General features: G+C 35.8%; 1 pseudogene; it reads right to left on the bottom strand.

Moving 5' to 3' along the window:
• Positions 1–384: 384 nt before the first annotated feature.
• LOC127444238 (UDP-GlcNAc:betaGal beta-1,3-N-acetylglucosaminyltransferase-like protein 1) lies at positions 385–21,930 on the bottom strand (annotated as a pseudogene).
• Positions 21,931–21,947: the final 17 nt, after the last annotated feature.

A 21,947-nucleotide genomic window follows, 5' to 3' on the forward strand; every position in this document is an offset into this window, starting at 1 on the left:
ACACACACACAGACACACTCAAACACACACTCACTCACACACACACACTCAAACACACACACACACTCAAACACACACACACACACACACACAACACACACTCACACACACAGACACACTCACATATACACACACACAGACACACACACACACACACACTTACACTCAAACACACACACACACAGACACACACACAACACACACACACTCACACACACAGACACACTCACATACACACACACACACACAGACACACACACACACACACACACACTCACACTCAAACACACTCACACACACACACACAGACACACACACTCACACACACACAGACACACAAAACAATACAGTATACTAAAATGTATTAATCAATAATACGTTTTATTATAGAGTTATATATGAATTCTTATTTTTATGTCTTATAAAACATGAAAATGGGGTTATAATGTACATCTGTGGCCGTTTACTGCAGTCATGGTTACAACATTATTACTATACTAAAGCCATGCTTTATTTCCATAAGGGACATTATTAATAATATTTAAAAAATTAAATAAAAACAATACAGTACACTAAAATGTATTCATAATACCAAGTTATATGAATCATTAATAATTAATTAATTCTATTGTTCATTCTTATTTTTGCCTTATAATATATGAAAATGGGGTTATAATACAAATCTGTGGCTGTCATCAGTTTTGTGTTAGTGGGCCACATCTTTTGGACTAATCTATTACATCGTTTTCTTTTAAAACACTTTGATTGTTTTAAATGTGATGTATGATAATGTTTTGTTTATCTGTGCTTTCATAAATACACTGATCAGCCACAACATTAAAACCAACAATCATCCATGTGATTATCTAATCAGCCAATCGTGTGGCAGCAGTGCATAAAATCATGCAGATACAGGTCAGGAGCTTCAGTTAATGTTCACATCAACCATCAGAATGAGGAAAAATTTGATCTCAGTGATTTGGACCATGGTTGATTGTTGGTGCCACATGGGCTGGTTTGAGTATTTCTGGGATTTTCACACACAACAGTCTCTAGAGTTTACTCAGAATGGTGCCAAAAACAAAAAACATCCAGTGAGCGGCAGTTCTGTGTACAGAAACACCTTGTTGATGAGAGAGGTCAACAGAGAATGACCAGACTGGTTCAAACTGACAAAGTCTACGGTAACTCAGATAACCACTCTGTACAATTGTGCTGAGAAGAATAGCATCTCTGAATGCTACACAATATTAGGCAGGTGGTTTTAATGTTGTGGCTGATCGGTGTATATATTTATTTTATAAGCATTTGGAAGCTTCAAAGCAAGTAGTAACATAAAACCACATAGTACCACTGAGATCACAGTAGCAGTTTTGAAATATAAGTTGAGCTTGAGATGTGCTGTGATTCAGTGTACTATGTCAAGATGTGTTTATGTCAGAGATCAGATGGTGTACTGTGATGTAATGACTCATGCTGCACTCTGACCCTCCACCTATTCACCATCCTAAATATTTACAGGCCATGACCTCTAACCTGACCCCTCACACACAACAACAGCACGCTCCATCACCTGAGACACGTCAAAGCTGCTGACAGAGTGCAGACACACACACACACACACACACACACACACACACACACACACACATAATAAAGCAAGATAAATGATAGTTGAGAAGAAAAGTCATTGGTTTAACTCAACATTATGAAGCTGATTCAGTCATATTAAATGCTATTTTGGCTTATAGACAACCAATTCAGATTTATATGCTATTATATGAAACATATTTTTAAAAATGTATAGTCCACACAGAATGTGCAGCTACAAACTGCACAGATATTGTGCTTCAGATTTGGACCTGATCAATAATCATTAACCCGGTTGAGATCCCTAACTAACCGTAGATGTACAAGACTCGTCTGGATCTCCTGTGAACTTCACACATACCAAGATTGCAAACAACTTTCACTCTATTGCTGGAGGCCGTTTCAGCACAGAGAAAGGACCTGATTGAGAGCAGTCATGACGTGCTTGATCTGCGGGAAACCCTTATTTTGAGCTGGATGTCTCCTGAAACGGGTCACCCGGGAAACAGGGTGAGATTCAATGACAACGGTCAACAGGAATGCAAACAATCGTCCGTGTGTGTTGGAGACTAGGTGTTAGTGGTATGTGAGAGGTTTCTCAAGACAGAAACTCTGAGAAGGAAAGATTGAACAGGTTTCAGTTGAAATGGTAATGATTGATTCCCTCTTTCAGATATAGGGACGTCAGGTTCTCCTCCAGAACTCCGTGAGTCATGTCCTACAGAAACAGAGATGGGAATCGTAAGGAATTTAATGGTTCAGATTCCTCTTAACGATTCTGATTCCATTAATGATTCTAGGTTTTGATGAAGAATTAATTAGAAATAAGAAATTAAATTGTTATTGCATTTACTGCTCTCATTTTAGAGGCATAAATGCATTCCAGTAACTGGTCCTACTATTAAACTAAATAAAAACTATAGACTAACCAAAAATGTGCAAACATGTTTCATTCATTTTTTTAAATATATAATTCCACTGATTTCAACAAAAACTCCTAAAATCTTTAATTAAACATTGTCAGATGAAAAATGTGCAAATAACTGATTCAAAAGAACCAGTTAATTAGAGTCATTTCTTCAGAAATCGGACTACACTGGTCGTGCTGTAGATTCAAAAGAACTGGTTCATAAGAGTCATTCATTTGGGATTTGAACTATATTGTTCACGCTGTAGATTCAAATTAACCTGTTCATAAGAGTCATTCATTTGGGATTTGAACTATATTGTTCACGCTGTAGATTCGAAAGAACCGGTTCATAAGAGTCATTCATTTGGGATTTGGACAATATTGTTCATGCTGAAGAATCAGAAGAACCGGTTCATAAGAGTCATTCATTTGGGATTTGAACTATATTGTTCACGCAGTAGATTCAAAAGAACCGGTTCATAAGAGTAATTCATTTGGGATTTGGACTATATTGTTCACGCTGTAGATTGAAAAGAACCGGTTCATAAGAGTCATTCATTTGGGATTTGAACTATATTGTTCACGCTGTAGATTGAAAATAACCGGTTCATAAGAGTCATTCATTTGGGATTTGAACTATATTGTTCACGCTGTAGATTCAAAAGAACCGGTTCATAAGAGTCATTCATTTGGGATTTGGACTATATTGTTCACGCTGTAGATTCAAAAGAACCGGTTCATTAGAGTCATTCATTTGGGATTTGGACTATATTGTTCACGCTGTAGATTGAAAAGAACCGGTTCATAAGAGTCATTCATTTGGGATTTGAACTATATTGTTCACGCTGTAGATTGAAAAGAACCGGTTCATAAGAGTCATTCATTTGGGATTTGAACTATATTGTTCACGCTGTAGATTGAAAAGAACCGGTTCATAAGAGTCATTCATTTGGGATTTGAACTATATTGTTCACGCTGTAGATTGAAAAGAACCGGTTCATAAGAGTCATTCATTTGGGATTTGAACTATATTGTTCACGCTGTAGATTCAAAAGAACCGGTTCATAAGAGTCATTCATTTGGGATTTGAACTATATTGTTCACGCTGTAGATTCAAATTAACCTGTTCATAAGAGTCATTCATTTGGGATTTGAACTATATTGTTCACGCTGTAGATTCAAAAGAACAGGTTCATAAGAGTCATTCATTTGGGATTTGAACTATATTGTTCACGCTGTAGATTCAAAAGAACAGGTTCATAAGAGTCATTCATTTGGGATTTGAACTATATTGTTCACGCTGTAGATTGAAAAGAACCGGTTCATAAGAGTCATTCATTTGGGATTTGAACTATATTGTTCACGCTGTATATTGAAAAGAACCGGTTCATAAGAGTCATTCATTTGGGATTTGAACTATATTGTTCACGCTGTAGATTGAAAAGAACCGGTTCATAAGAGTCATTCATTTGGGATTTGAACTATATTGTTCACGCTGTAGATTGAAAAGAACCGGTTCATAAGAGTCATTCATTTGGGATTTGAACTATATTGTTCACGCTGTAGATTGAAAAGAACCGGTTCATAAGAGTCATTCATTTGGGATTTGGACTATATTGTTCACGCTGTAGATTGAAAAGAACCGGTTCATAAGAGTCATTCATTTGGGATTTGAACTATATTGTTCACGCTGTAGATTGAAAAGAACCGGTTCATAAGAGTCATTCATTTGGGATTTGAACTATATTGTTCACGCTGTAGATTGAAAAGAACCGGTTCATAAGAGTCATTCATTTGGGATTTGAACTATATTGTTCACGCTGTAGATTGAAAAGAACCGGTTCATAAGAGTCATTCATTTGGGATTTGAACTATATTGTTCACGCTGTAGATTGAAAAGAACCGGTTCATAAGAGTCATTCATTTGGGATTTGAACTATATTGTTCACGCTGTAGATTCAAAAGAACAGGTTCATAAGAGTCATTCATTTGGGATTTGAACTATATTGTTCACGCTGTAGATTCAAAAGAACAGGTTCATAAGAGTCATTCATTTGGGATTTGAACTATATTGTTCACGCTGAAGAATCAAAAGAACAGGTTCATAAGAGTCATTCATTTGGGATTTGGACTATATTGTTCACGCTGAAGAATCAAAAGAACCGGTTCATAAGAGTCATTCATTTGGGATTTGGACTATATTGTTCACGCTGTAGATTGAAAAGAACCGGTTCATAAGAGTCATTCATTTGGGATTTGGACTATATTGTTCACGCTGTAGATTGAAAAGAACCGGTTCATAAGAGTCATTCATTTGGGATTTGGACTATATTGTTCACGCTGTAGATTGAAAAGAACCGGTTCATAAGAGTCATTCATTTGGGATTTGAACTATATTGTTCACGCTGTAGATTGAAAAGAACCGGTTCATAAGAGTCATTCATTTGGGATTTGAACTATATTGTTCACACTGTAGATTGAAAAGAACCGGTTCATAAGAGTCATTCATTTGGGATTTGAACTATATTGTTCACGCTGTAGATTGAAAAGAACCGGTTCATAAGAGTCATTCATTTGGGATTTGAACTATATTGTTCACGCTGTAGATTGAAAAGAACCGGTTCATAAGAGTCATTCATTTGGGATTTGAACTATATTGTTCACGCTGTAGATTGAAAAGAACCGGTTCATAAGAGTCATTCATTTGGGATTTGGACTATATTGTTCACGCTGTAGATTCAAAAGAACAGGTTCATAAGAGTCATTCATTTGGGATTTGGACTATATTGTTCACGCTGAAGAATCAAAAGAACCGGTTCATAAGAGTCATTCATTTGGGATTTGGACTATATTGTTCACGCTGTAGATTGAAAAGAACCGGTTCATAAGAGTCATTCATTTGGGATTTGAACTATATTGTTCACGCTGTAGATTGAAAAGAACCGGTTCATAAGAGTCATTCATTTGGGATTTGAACTATATTGTTCACGCTGTAGATTGAAAAGAACCGGTTCATAAGAGTCATTCATTTGGGATTTGGACTATATTGTTCACGCTGTAGATTGAAAAGAACCGGTTCATAAGAGTCATTCATTTGGGATTTGAACTATATTGTTCACGCTGTAGATTGAAAAGAACCGGTTCATAAGAGTCATTCATTTGGGATTTGAACTATATTGTTCACGCTGTATATTGAAAAGAACCGGTTCATAAGAGTCATTCATTTGGGATTTGAACTATATTGTTCACGCTGTAGATTCAAAAGAACCGGTTCATAAGAGTCATTCATTTGGGATTTGAACTATATTGTTCACGCTGTAGATTCAAATTAACCTGTTCATAAGAGTCATTCATTTGGGATTTGAACTATATTGTTCACGCTGTAGATTCAAAAGAACAGGTTCATAAGAGTCATTCATTTGGGATTTGAACTATATTGTTCACGCTGTAGATTCAAAAGAACAGGTTCATAAGAGTCATTCATTTGGGATTTGGACTATATTGTTCACGCTGAAGAATCAAAAGAACCGGTTCATAAGAGTCATTCATTTGGGATTTGGACTATATTGTTCACGCTGTAGATTGAAAAGAACCGGTTCATAAGAGTCATTCATTTGGGATTTGAACTATATTTTTCACGCTGTAGATTGAAAAGAACCGGTTCATAAGAGTCATTCATTTGGGATTTGGACTATATTGTTCACGCTGTAGATTGAAAAGAACCGGTTCATAAGAGTCATTCATTTGGGATTTGAACTATATTGTTCACGCTGTAGATTGAAAAGAACCGGTTCATAAGAGTCATTCATTTGGGATTTGAACTATATTGTTCACGCTGTAGATTGAAAAGAACCGGTTCATAAGAGTCATTCATTTGGGATTTGAACTATATTGTTCACGCTGTAGATTGAAAAGAACCGGTTCATAAGAGTCATTCATTTGGGATTTGAACTATATTGTTCACGCTGTAGATTGAAAAGAACCGGTTCATAAGAGTCATTCATTTGGGATTTGAACTATATTGTTCACGCTGTAGATTCAAAAGAACAGGTTCATAAGAGTCATTCATTTGGGATTTGGACTATATTGTTCACGCTGAAGAATCAAAAGAACCGGTTCATAAGAGTCATTCATTTGGGATTTGGACTATATTGTTCACGCTGTAGATTGAAAAGAACCGGTTCATAAGAGTCATTCATTTGGGATTTGAACTATATTGTTCACGCTGTAGATTGAAAAGAACCGGTTCATAAGAGTCATTCATTTGGGATTTGAACTATATTGTTCACGCTGTAGATTGAAAAGAACCGGTTCATAAGAGTCATTCATTTGGGATTTGAACTATATTGTTCACGCTGTAGATTGAAAAGAACCGGTTCATAAGAGTCATTCATTTGGGATTTGGACTATATTGTTCACGCTGTAGATTGAAAAGAACCGGTTCATAAGAGTCATTCATTTGGGATTTGAACTATATTGTTCACGCTGTAGATTGAAAAGAACCGGTTCATAAGAGTCATTCATTTGGGATTTGAACTATATTGTTCACGCTGTAGATTGAAAAGAACCGGTTCATAAGAGTCATTCATTTGGGATTTGAACTATATTGTTCACGCTGTAGATTGAAAAGAACCGGTTCATAAGAGTCATTCATTTGGGATTTGAACTATATTGTTCACGCTGTAGATTGAAAAGAACCGGTTCATAAGAGTCATTCATTTGGGATTTGAACTATATTGTTCACGCTGTAGATTGAAAAGAACCGGTTCATAAGAGTCATTCATTTGGGATTTGAACTATATTGTTCACGCTGTAGATTCAAAAGAACAGGTTCATAAGAGTCATTCATTTGGGATTTGAACTATATTGTTCATGCTGAAGAATCAAAAGAACCGGTTCATTAGAGTCATTCATTTGGGATTTGAACTATATTGTTCACGCTGAAGAATCAAAAGAACCGGTTCATAAGAGTCATTCATTTGGGATTTGAACTATATTGTTCACGCTGAAGAATCAAAAGAACCGGTTCATAAGAGTCATTCATTTGGGATTTGAACTATATTGTTCACGCTGAAGAATCAAAAGAACCGGTTCATTAGAGTCATTCATTTGGGATTTGAACTATATTGTTCACGCTGAAGATTGAAAAGAACCGGTTCATTAGAGTCATTCATTTGGGATTTGAACTATATTGTTCACGCTGAAGATTGAAAAGAACCGGTTCATTAGAGTCATTCATTTGGGATTTGGACTATATTGTTCACGCTGAAGAATCAAAAGAACCGGTTCATAAGAGTCATTCATTTGGGATTTGGACTATATTGTTCACGCTGTAGATTCAAAAGAACCGGTTCATAAGAGTCATTCATTTGGGATTTGGACTATATTGTTCACGCTGTAGATTGAAAAGAACCGGTTCATAAGAGTCATTCATTTGGGATTTGGACTATATTGTTCACGCTGTAGATTGAAAAGAACCGGTTCATTAGAGTCATTCATTTGGGATTTGAACTATATTGTTCACGCTGTAGATTCAAAAGAACAGGTTCATAAGAGTCATTCATTTGGGATTTGAACTATATTGTTCACGCTGTAGATTGAAAAGAACCGGTTCATTAGAGTCATTCATTTGGGATTTGAACTATATTGTTCACGCTGTAGATTCAAAAGAACCTGTTCATAAGAGTCATTCATTTGGGATTTGGACTATATTGTTCACGCTGTAGATTGAAAAGAACCGGTTCATAAGAGTCATTCATTTGGGATTTGAACTATATTGTTCACGCCGTAGATTGAAAAGAACCGGTTCATAAGAGTCATTCATTTGGGATTTTAATTATATTGTTCATGCTGTAGATTCAAAAGAACCGGTTCATAAGAGTCATTCATTTGGGATTTGAACTATATTGTTCACACTGTAGATTCAAAAGAACCGGTTCATAAGAGTCATTCATTTGGGATTTGAACTATATTGTTCACACTGTAGATTCAAAAGAACTGGTTCATAAGAGTCATTCATTTGGGATTTGAACTATATTGTTCACACTGTAGATTCAAAAGAACTGGTTCATAAGAGTCATTCATTTGGGATTTGAATTATATTGTTCACACTGTAGATTCAAAAGAACCAGTTCATAAGAGTCATTCATTTGGGATTTGGACTATATTGTTCACGCTGTAGATTCAAAAGAACCGGTTCATTAGAGTGATTCATTTGGGATTTGGACTATATTGTTCATGTGTATATTGTTCACGCTGTAGATTCAAATGAACCAGTTCATAAGAGTCATTTGTTAAAGCAGATCTACTTTTGCATAGCACAGCAGGAAACACAGTCAGAGTATTTTAGTAAGGTGTTTTGTCCACATCAAAAAGTGAACAGACCCAAAAGTCATGAAAATCACATGGTTCCGGGATTATAATTGTTTTTGAATAAGAAACAGTTCTTGGTTCCCAATCCCAATTATAAGATCTGTTTCAGTACAGACAGTCTTGCACTAGTGTCTGTATTGTATTGCACAATGCTTCATATAGGCCAAAATATAAACCATGGTAATACACTGATTAAAAAACTGCGAACATTGTCGTGGTTTATTCCCTAAAATAGCCTTTTGGGTGAGTGTGTGTTTGAGAATATATCAGATCCCACTGGGGCGTTTCATTAGCAAGCAAACACAGATGATGACTGTGATTAACATGAGCCTCACACACATTTGGACTAGTGCATGTGTTTGGAGTTTTCTAACAGTCTCCAGTCACTTCCTGTTAATTATAGTTCCATATATAGATACATCTTTCAAACACACACACACAAACACTGTACTCACCAGTTTCACACACACTATAAATGGAGGTGATGCATTTTTGATGTGTAGCACGGGAATCTTCGGTTTAGGCCGTTCCTGAGAGATAAAGACAAGGAAATATTATTCAAATTAAATCTGTTTTTGTTACAAATAAGAAAAGTAAGGTCTATTCACACCAAGAGTTAGAACAGTGCATTCCTCTGCACCTATTAACAGCAGGAAAACCTGTTGGATTTACTTAAAAAAGCAGTGTCAAGTGGTTCCACACAAAAGTGTTGAGTAGTTCCAACAAGGCACGGTTCAGTTTTATGAACTAAAGAAAGTCTGAGTTTCAGTTAATGCAATAAGAATATCTATGATATCCCAACACACATGGAGTAAGTAAAGCTGACAAGACACATTTCTTTTAACGTCAGTAAAACTGACAATAGTGAAAGTTCAGATTTGAGTGGTTTTTCAATGTCTCCTTTTGGCAAAATAAACTCACCAGCCAATAGGAACAAATCTTTAAGGTCATGTGTCTGAAACCGTTATTCCAGGAAGGATTTGTTTAGCTTTTCCGTATCGCTCTTAGTGTGAAACTCTCACCTTCGCTCACTTTCTCTTACCTTTGACTCCTCATATGTGTAAAAGCCTTTGTGAATTTTGTTTTCGTCTCCATCACAGAATGCCTTTACCTGCACGTGAACAAAAACATTTGCTCAGGTATTGAACAATCAATAAAGTGGTACCATGGAAACCTGTAATGGTTAGTTGTTTTGCACTTTTACCGTCTTCTGATTGGCTGGACTCAAGCTGCGGTAGAGTTTTCATCCCTGTTTTCCAGCATTCCATATTGTGAAAGATTCCCATTGGCTGAGCACTCACTCCTGCAGGAAGTTCACGTGGAGACTCCAGATAGTGTCTCCGCAAACAGGACAGGAGAAGATTAAACACACTGGATAGAAATGTATTTACAATATATATATATATATAAGTACATACATCGATCTGTGCGTTTCTATGCATGTCTATGTGATTGTTTATGAAGGAAGGATAGAAAGAAAAGAAGACTTGAGAGGGGAAAATGGAAGTGCTATTTTTGGTCTATTTAAAGAACACAAAACTATCCAAAACTGGCAGCATCATACAAGCCCTAAATAAATACATAAATCAACACTTGACTGCACACACATACTTGTTATTGTGGCATTGATGGAGTTTTGCCATCCAGCTGCGGCCAGTTGGACAGACAGCGTGAAAGTGTGAGGAATTCCAGACACACTGATCGGGAAAATACCACTCATTCCAGACAGAGAACGACAACACACACATATACACACAGAACACAAAGTGCCCCGTGAGAATATGAAGACCTATCAATCTTTTTTTGGAGAAAATGTATTAATAAATAATAATGTTAATATTCAAAATTGAATAAGCACCACTGTCACAATCACACACAAACATCAGTGAGTTTCACTCTCCAGCTTACTAATTCACTAACACTGAATATCTACAAAGACTGTAAATTATTAACTTCACATTGATAATGAGTGACTGTATGTTGACTCACTCCAGAACTGAATGTGTTGCCGCATGTTCATGATATCGATAAACCAGTAAACACTCGTCCACTCTGGCCACACCCCCTTCATGATGAAGACTCTCATAGAAGAAGAGCAAGTCCTCTGGAACACCCTGAGAGAGAGAGAGAGAGAGAGAGAGAGAGAGAGAGAGAGAGAGAATGAGGCGAGGTCATCAGCTGTTAAAGGAGTTAATGTGAATTGCAGTGGCAGCACGTCACCTTTCTGCGCTCGTTAAATGGACCAACTTTCTGGAACCAATCATGTGAGCAGAACCATGTTGGCATGATGACCAGCGGCCCATGCGAGGTGTAGCAGAGCAGAGCAAAAACACACTGAAACTTCACACCAGGAGCAAAACAAAAAAGCACAGATGAGCAAAATTATTCAAACCAAGAGTGCAGTGAAAAGTGAGATGAGAATGCAGCACAAACTGCAAAATTACAAAAAATGCAGTGCAAATCATAAAACTTAAACAGAGGTACTAATTATTGGACCAAAACCCTCTAAAAATAAGCCACTAAAATATAATTTGACTCTCGATGGATGTACTGTTACATCGTCTTCAACAGCGAAGAATTTAGGTGTTATATCAAATTTCCAATGTTTGTAGAACAGCATTCTTCAATCTCAGAAATAATGCTAAATTACGACACCTGCTCTCTGTTGCTGATGCCGAAAAATGAATTAATATGTTCATGACCTCAAGATTAGATTATTGTAATGCATTACTGGGAGGATGTCCAGCAAGATCAATAAATAAACTTCAATTGGTTCAACATGCAGCAGCCAGAGTGCTGACTAGAACCAAGAAACGTGATCATATTAGCCCCATTTAATCATCGTTACATTGGCTACCTGTTAAATTTCGTATTGATTTTAAAATTCTGTTAACTACATACAAAGCTTTGAATGGTCTAGCTCCGCAGTATTTAAGTGACTATCTGACACGCTATATTTGATCACGTTCATTATGATCACAAAATTATGGCTTGTTAATAGTTCCTAGAATATCAAAATCCACAAAAGGAAGTAGATCCCTTTTCCTATTTGGCTCCTAAACTATGGAATAGTCTCCCTAACACTGTTCGAGATGCAGACACACTCACTCAGATTAAGTGTAAACTAAAGACTCATCTATTTAGCCAGGCATACACCTAATTTATTCTTCACCACACAATTCGGCTGCTTTAGTTAGGTCTGCCAAAACTGTAAACACATCTCATATTCTATAATCCTGTTTTAAAGTGAATGACATCTACACTAATTGTTATTCTATTTGTTTCCCTGTCTTAAGTTTGGTATTAATATCCTGGGGTTACCAGAGTCGGCCAGATCCAGCTCCGGTCCTGCCTGATGTCCGACTCCCACTACTACATGTCGCTGAGTGATGACGACTAACTGCAGCCTGTGCCAGCCAGATATCACTTCAGTCTATTACGATGGACTTCACAGAGGATCAGCCGATGCCAACTCCAACCGTCAGACATGGGATACTTCACTGGACACTGCCTAAAACTTGGACTTAAAATGAACTCCACCGGAAATTAATCTGCCACAAGCTTCCAGTCGAACTGCAGTGCACCTCACTGATCTCTGCCTGCATCACCTTGGTCAAAGGATGGACTACAGTCTAAAAATTGAATACATAGATAATAAATTAATTGGAGCCTTCATCAGCCAATTAACAAAAGACAATGCATCTGTTTGCACTTCAGCAGTTAATTAAGAATGTAAATTCTAAGACTTTAGTCAATAATCTTATAGTGAATACAATACATTTTTGTTTAAACACTGACTCTAAACACTTAGTTAGTTTACTCATTTTAAATCATGACTTGCACTGCACATAAATAACTAATATTGTCATTATATTCATAATGTTAGTCAGAGGGGCACTGGCTCCCACAGTGAGTCTGGTTTCTCTCAAGGTTATTTTTCTCCATTAATCAACATCTTCTGGAGTTTTGTGTTCCTTACCACAGTCGCCTTCAGCTTGCACACTGGGGGGTCTAAATATAAATATAATTATTTTCTAATATTTATTTCAATTATTTATTTTATATTATCAATTTACAATTGTCTTTTTTTTAAAACCTCAATATTATGACTCGAAGACAAATACTATATTACAGCTTTTTCTGCTGAAGCATAATTTTCTGTAAAGTTGCTTTGAAATTCTGTGTGTTGTAAAAATAAAAATGACTTGACGAAAAAAAAAACGAAATGAAAATGCAGCACAAATTGCAAAATCATTAAAAGCAAGAGTGAAATGGAAAAATGGGAAAAAATGCAGTGCGAATCGTAAAACTTTTAAAAATGAGCAAAATGATAAACTAATCGAAAATGCAGAGCAAATCAAAAAATTATTCAAACCAATGCAACAAAAATGCAGCACGAATCGCTAAACTTTTCAAACCAAGAGTGTAATTAAAAAATGATAATTAAATGCAGAACAAATCGCGAAACTATTAAAACCAAGAGCAAAAACAAAAGTGAAACAAAAAAGCTACATGAAAAAGCAGGCTGAATCGCAAAACTATTTACACTAAGGCAAACCAAAAAGTTAAACAAATAAGATGAATAAGAAAAATTTAATTTCAATATGTTCAATCCAAGAGGGAAATTACAAACAACGAAAATGCAGAACGGATCCCAAAAGAATTTACAACAACAGCAAAAGGTAAAATGTATTCCTTTCTTCCCTATTGTCTAAAATCCCACTCCACATACTGTAGCCATATTATAAACATCAAATATGCTTTCGTTGGAATCTTGTCGTGTCTGGATCGGCGTTAGATAAAAAACCATTAAAATGTCCTCAACACTCCTAAATCATGCACACACACACACACACACACACACTTTTCTAATGAGTTTATTTTGGCAGGTTTTGTCAGTCTGACTGCGAGTAAAGATCATGGTGAGAGAAACTCTCAGGACCATTAACTCACACGCTCATTACAGCTTTAACATCTCTCACGACATGTTTCACTTGGTAAAGGAAAATACATGATAGACCTACAGCACATGTTCATATCACGACACTATGAGCAACAGTCATAGTGAAGCTTGTCTTGTTTCATTATTTGCTCATGTTTTATGGCTGATTTGGGCATTCTGGAACGTTCCACACATGTCTGTGATCTCTTGACCCTCAGGATCCGTTTCCAGTCAGCACATGTTGATGCTCTGCACTAGCCCGCTCACATTTTCTGTGGAAATATCTGTCTCCAGATACACATCCTGTTTCTACGGCGGCCTACTGACCGTGTGCCACGCGACCCCTCGAAACACAACACGACTCACCTTTCCTGACACACATCTATCCACACTTCCTGCTTATAAACACACACTCTGAAGAGTCGTTAGGAAAGAGATCAAAACGACACACTGTGACACAACAGGAAATCAAAAGTGACCTCAGTTATTTTCTTAAAGCACGATATTGCAAAGAACAAAATCTGTCTCACACGCTTTAAGCACTCGCATGTGTGTTACCTGAGTGAGTAGCTGTTCTGGAGCGAGTGACTTGATCCACCTGGTGTAGCGTTCAGTGGAGCCTTCAGGAATATGGCAAACTTTACAACCACCAATCTGACAAATAAAGACACAAACACACACAGAAATGGTCACATTAGTGTTTAAGTTGATCATCTGGCAACGTGTTATGTATATGCTATAAGGTGTGTGTGTGTATATACATTCATTCAGCACTCACTGTAGTGGAATTCAGTGTTGTGGCTTAATGTTGTAATTTCACTCTCTGACATCATCCTGCAACACACACGTTTCAGTGATAGTTAAATGAGGATATACATAGACTTCTATTGAAGATTTGTTTGTGTTGCTGATTTTGCCAAAAGAAGTGTTTGTCGGCATTGGGTCACTAGTATTCTAGTAGTCTTTGTGTCTGAAGTATGACTCTAAGACTTTATAGATATTACAGTTTCATTTTCTGTTAATGCAATATTCTGTAAAGCTGCTATAAAACGATGTGCGTTGTGAAAAGCGCTATACAAATAAAAATGACTTGACTTGAAGTCGTCTGTTAAATTGGGGAATGAATGGTTGGTTACCAATATTCCGGTCTTGGAAGAGAATAGAATTCCTGGCATTCCTGTAAACCTCAATGAGAGCTGATTTTGACCCTCTGGAAACCAACACATGGAAAAATCCCCTTGAAATAACCAGTCCATCATCATGCACACACTCACCAGCCATACAACAACTCAACACATGGAAAAATCCCCTTGAAATAACCAGCAAAAGTCAATAGTGTGTGTTTTCAGTGTAAGATTATGAGAGGTCAGAAAAGCTCACAAGCAGACACTTAAAACAACAAACACACACACACACAAACACACACACACACACACACACACACACACGCACGCACACACACACACACACTAAAACACCAGTTATAAATAATCAGCAAGTACTTATTTTCAAATTTTGTTCTGTAAATCAAAAAAGAGGAAATGCAGCGAAAATGAATGAAAAATGAAACGAAAATGCAGCAAAAATTGCAAAATTATTAAAACAGAGCGAAATGTTTTCATTCACTGAAAAAAATGCATTGCAAATTGTGAAACTTTTCAAAACGAGCAAAAAGAAAAATTAAACAAAATTCAGAGCGATACACGAAATTATTCAAACCAAGAGCGAAATGAAAACTAAACGAAAATGCAGCGCGAATCAAAACATTATTCAAACCAAGAGCGAAATGAAAAACTAAATGAAAATGCAGCGCGAATCAAAACATTATTCAAACCAAGAGCGAAATGAAAAACTAAACGAAAATGCAGCGCGAATCAAAACATTATTCAAACCAAGAGCGAAATGAAAAACTAAACGAAAATGCAGCGCGAATCAAAACATTATTCAAACCAAGAGCGAAATGAAAAACTAAACGAAAATGCAGCGCGAATCAAAACATTATTCAAACCAAGAGCGAAATGAAAAACTAAACGAAAATGCAGCGCGAATCAAAACATTATTCAAACCAAGAGCGAAATGAAAAACTAAACGAAAATGCAGCGCGAATCAAAACATTATTCAAACCAAGAGCGAAATGAAAAACTAAACGAAAATGCAGCGCGAATCAAAACATTATTCAAACCAAGAGCGAAATGAAAAACTAAACGAAAACGCAGCGCGAATCAAAACATTATTCAAACCAAGAGCGAAATGAAAAACTAAACGAAAATGCAGCGCGAATCAAAACATTATTCAAACCAAGAGCGAAATGAAAAACTAAACGAAAATGCAGCGCGAATCAAAACATTATTCAAACCAAGAGCGAAATGAAAAACTAAACGAAAATGCAGCGCGAATCAAAACATTATTCAAACCAAGAGCGAAATGAAAAACTAAACGAAAATGCAGCGCGAATCAAAACATTATTCAAACCAAGAGCGAAATGAAAAACTAAACGAAAATGCAGCGCGAATCAAAACATTATTCAAACCAAGAGCGAAATGAAAAACTAAACGAAAATGCAGCGCGAATCAAAACATTATTCAAACCAAGAGCGAAATGAAAAACTAAACGAAAACGCAGCGCGAATCAAAACATTATTCAAACCAAGAGCGAAATGAAAAACTAAACGAAAACGCAGCGCGAATCAAAACATTATTCAAACCAAGAGCGAAATGAAAAACTAAACGAAAACGCAGCGCGAATCAAAACATTATTCAAACCAAGAGCGAAATGAAAAACTAAACGAAAACGCAGCGCGAATCAAAACATTATTCAAACCAAGAGCGAAATGAAAAACTAAACGAAAACGCAGCGCGAATCAAAACATTATTCAAACCAAGAGCGAAATGAAAAACTAAACGAAAACGCAGCGCGAATCAAAACATTATTCAAACCAAGAGCGAAATGAAAAACCAAACGAAAACGCAGCACGAATCAAAACATTATTCAAACCAAGAGCGAAATGAAAAACTAAACGAAAATGCAGCGCGAGCGAAATGAAAAACTAAACGAAAATACAGCTCAAATCAAAACATTATTCAAACCAAGAGCGAAATGAAAAACTAAACGAACATGCAGCACGAATCAAAACATTATTCAAACCAAGAGCGAAATGAAAAACCAAACGAAAATGCAGCACGAATCAAAACATTATTCAAACCAAGAACGAAATAAAAAACTAAACGAAAATGCAGCGCGAGCGAAATGAAAAACTAAACGAAAATACAGCTCGAATCAAAACATTATTCAAACCAAGAGCGAAATGAAAAACCAAACGAAAATGCAGCACGAATCAAAACATTATTCAAACCAAGAACGAAATGAAAAACTAAACGAAAATGCAGCGCGAATCAAAACATTATTCAAACCAAGAGCGAAATGAAAAACTAAACGAAAATGCAGCGCGAATCAAAACATTATTCAAACCAAGAGCGAAATGAAAAACTAAACGAAAATGCAGCTCGAATCAAAACATTATTCAAACCAAGAGCGAAATGAAAAACTAAATGAAAATGCAGCACGAATCAAAACATTATTCAAACCAAGAGCGAAATGAAAAACTAAACGAAAATGCAGCGCGAGCGAAATGAAAAACTAAACGAAAATACAGCTCGAATCAAAACATTATTCAAACCAAGAACGAAATGAAAAACTAAACGAACATGCAGCACGAATCAAAACATTATTCAAACCAAGAGCGAAATGAAAAACCAAACGAAAATGCAGCACGAATCAAAACATTATTCAAACCAAGAACGAAATGAAAAACTAAACGAAAATGCAGCGCGAATCAAAACATTATTCAAACCAAGAGCGAAATGAAAAACTAAACGAAAATGCAGCGCGAGCGAAATGAAAAACTAAACGAAAATACAGCTCGAATCAAAACATTATTCAAACCAAGAACGAAATGAAAAACTAAACGAACATGCAGCACGAATCAAAACATTATTCAAACCAAGAGCGAAATGAAAAACTAAACGAAAATGCAGCGCGAATCAAAACATTATTCAAACCAAGAGCGAAATGAAAAACTAAACGAAAATGCAGCGCGAATCAAAACATTATTCAAACCAAGAGCGAAATGAAAAACTAAACGAACATGCAGCACGAATCAAAACATTATTCAAACCAAGAGCGAAATGAAAAACTAAACGAAAATGCAGCTCGAATCAAAACATTATTCAAACCAAGAACGAAATGAAAAACTAAACGAAAATGCAGCTCGAATCAAAACATTATTCAAACCAAGAAAAAAATGGGGAAAAATGCAGTGCGAATCGTAAAACTTTTCAAAAAAAGCAAAAATTAAACAAACGAAAATGAGAGCGAATTAAAAAATTATTCAAACCAAAAGTGAAATGAAAAATTAAACAGAAATGCAGCACAACTGCAGTTTACAGTAAGTACTTATTTTTCATTCCAATTAATTTTTTTCTGTAAATCAAAAAAGAGAAAGTTTTGAGGAATATTCATGCTGTTCTTCTACACAATGAAAGAAATCAGTGTCCAAAAAAGCACTCGCTCCATGCGTTAGCTTCAAATGTACAATTTAAATTTGGCACATAAAAACACACCAAACCAGGTTTGACATCATTTATAACTGAGCACGATGCACCAGTTTGGATTATGTGCAAGCACAAATTAGAATTGAAAACTGCGACAGAGGTGAAGATTATCAGTGAAGAAATTAAATTTCATTCTGTTCCTCACACAAAGCTACTGCATAACTTCTGATAACTTGGAATTTAGTGCAAAAGTCATATTGACCATTTTATGGTGCTTTTGTGTCATCTATGGAACTTGATTCTGTTAAACATCTTTTGTGTTCTGCAGAAGAAAGAAAGTCGTATGGGATAAGAATGACATAAGGGTGAGTAAATGATGACAGAACTATCCCTTTAAATCGTTTAAAGATTGTTTGGATTAAATCTGTGCTCTCACGCTCTGTTGTGACATGGTTGGATCAGAACGACTCCAGCGGCTCCACAGGACAGAGTTTAACCCAAAACCAGCAGGAGACGTCAAACCCAGAACCCCACAGATACATCATCGAGATCACATCTCTTATTACACAATATCACAGTGATGGACACATAAAGAAAAATAATAATAATAATAACACACTGAATCAAATGTAGAAGTAATGTATATCTTCGGGCACTTTCGTGTCCCAGACGTTGATTTTTTTATTAAAACTAACAGATATAAACTGTTTTCTCATTTAAACTGACTTGGAAACTTTTCACCAGGCCTTCATCGTTTATTTGTGGCACTTTTCAAATGTCTTTTAAGTATAGATTTGATTGTTTTAGCCTCGTCCCAGACCCAGACTTTCAATATTAAACTATGAAAATACATTATAAAAATACTAATTATTACATGTTAAAAACTATAATCATCTAAATAAAGAGTGAAATGAACAAACAATTTCGATATTTATTGTGTGAAAATGATTTTCAATTTTTTTCAACATTTACGACTATCTCACAGTTGTGGCGTCACTTTCACCACACCAAACCTAATAATGTTTTTACAAAAGTTAGTGTACGTGTTAAACAAGTGGACAAAAGTGTCAGTGAAGAGCGTATGCTTGAGATGAAATATGAGACAAAACAAAGAAAAATCAAGGGAAATATCACCTGTGAGCAGAATATTTTTGTCAATGAAACTAAACCAAATTATGCATAAAGTGTTACAATATTTAACCCTCCTGTGATATTCAATAGTTTTTGACCGAAACAAGATTTGGTGACTTTTCCTCCATTTGCCATCTGAACATAGAAAAAAATAAAATAATAATAATAATTGGGCGTGATTCGTATTAATGAAGTATTAATGGTCGTAAAAAAAATGCAACACCTTTGGTATTCGCCATCAAAATTGACAGATCATTGAAAATGAATGGGAAAAGAGCCTTTATTTATCTGTCAAATACAATCAATAAATCAGCCACAATGCAGAAAAAAAAAAAAAAAACAGACAGAAATTACAGGGTGAGACTCTAAAACATTATCAGTGCAAAACACACTTACACACACACACACACACACAGAAATGATGGGGTGAGACGATAACATACTCATTGTTGGCATTACAAATCATCTGTTGTTTTTCAGCTAATGACAGCAATCTGACACACACACACACACACACACACACACACACACACACACACACACACACACACACACACATACTTACACACACACACACACACACATACACACACACACACACACACACACACACATACTTACACACACACACACACACACACACATACTTACACACACACACACACACACACATACACACACACACACACACACACACACACACACACACACACACACATACTTACACACGCACGTTTGCTAAATACATTTTTACTATATAAAGTTTGTAATTGCAAAATGTTTACTCTGATTCTTCTGTTTTATACTCAATTGAATTGTCAGAATTTTGCAGTTTATTCCATTTCTTGATGACATCATTATGTATTTACTTGGAGTTATTACATTTTTATGCTTGAAATAAATTAATGGTAGAAAAATGCTTATTCTGTGTCTTCTCTTTGTAACACCATGGTCAGGTTTGATTGCAAACATAATGACATTAACTAAAAATACTGACACTTCAATACATTTTAAAATGCTAAAATTTGAAAAATAATAGTTTGATAATGTCTAAAGATATCTTGTGATAAAATATAAAATTAGGTTACAACAAGTCATCAGACTACACAGTACGTGTCTACAGTCATCTGGCTGTTACTGGCATGACATTGTTTTCAAGTCATGTTATTTATATTTTATTCACCAGATGGCAGCAATTTATGCCTCCAGTTTATGTCACATTCTCATATTTGCTTCATGTTTCAACTTATAGAAGTGTAGGTTCTGAATTTTCGATTATTAAAAAAAATAAATAAAAAATTGCTTATTTGTATATGCAAATCAATGGTAAAATGTAGAAATGTACATGAAAATAAGATCAAAATAGCATAAAATCCCAAAAGAAATCCGTAATTTTATTGTTCTTACTTCAGAGAAAAAGAAATGGTATCATTATCATCATCATCCTCATCATCCTCATCATAAAAAATAAAAAAAAAGGGTTCCACATCAAAATGACCGCGAATACCAAAGGGAGGTGCCCTTTTTCAATACCAAAGGACGATTAATGTGTGTATTTACAATACAAAAATGTTAGCTCCTTAGCAAGACAAAAGAGGCAGCCTTTTTATTTAAAAAAGTTTAAAAATAACATTTACATCAGCATCATTTCCAGCTCAGAATTCTATTAAACACAATACTGAATTTCTGATGTGCTGGAAATGACACTGTGATGGGAATTTTTGCATAATGTACATAAACTGTTGTGCACTGTTAGTAGACCACTTACCTTTTATTGCATTATACTCTATGTTACATATAATGAAAGTGGATGGTGACTGAGGCTGTCACTCTGCCCAACATGACTCTTGAGAATGAGGTTTGTTACTGCCACAGTGACGCCAGAAAGTTAAATTTGTACAATGGGACTGTTGCGCACTTGCAATGCATTGACCCAGTATTCACCTCTGTGTTTGCGTACTTGCACAGAGATTTGAATTGAATGTGACAATTTGGTTTTACAAATGATTTACACAGAAATTCATTTGACTGGTATTTCATGATTGAGGCTTAATGTGTTTATGTGTGTCTGTATTATATATCACAATGACTCAACAGCTCTCAGATCTAATCAGTCGACATAAAACATGAACATGTTGCATCATGTTGAGTAGTCCTGCACACACACTTATATAATCACAGGTGGTACAGATCTCTTTCTCTTCCTCACACATGCACTCACCACATCCTGAAAGCAGAGGTATCGTCCTGAGCTCCAAAACACAGCCTGAAGTATTCACAAATATTAATATGTGCACTCTGGTTGAAATGATTCACACTGAAGACCAGTTAATCTTGAACCGAATTGCTGCCAACTCGAAGATTCACACTTCTAATCAGCACAAACACACACTCACACACAGAAATGTCTGTTAGCATGAACACACACAACGTTTCCCGTGTGACCTCAACA

This window comes from Myxocyprinus asiaticus, chromosome 7, assembly GCF_019703515.2.
Source record: "Myxocyprinus asiaticus isolate MX2 ecotype Aquarium Trade chromosome 7, UBuf_Myxa_2, whole genome shotgun sequence".
Classification (NCBI taxonomy): domain Eukaryota; kingdom Metazoa; phylum Chordata; class Actinopteri; order Cypriniformes; family Catostomidae; genus Myxocyprinus; species Myxocyprinus asiaticus.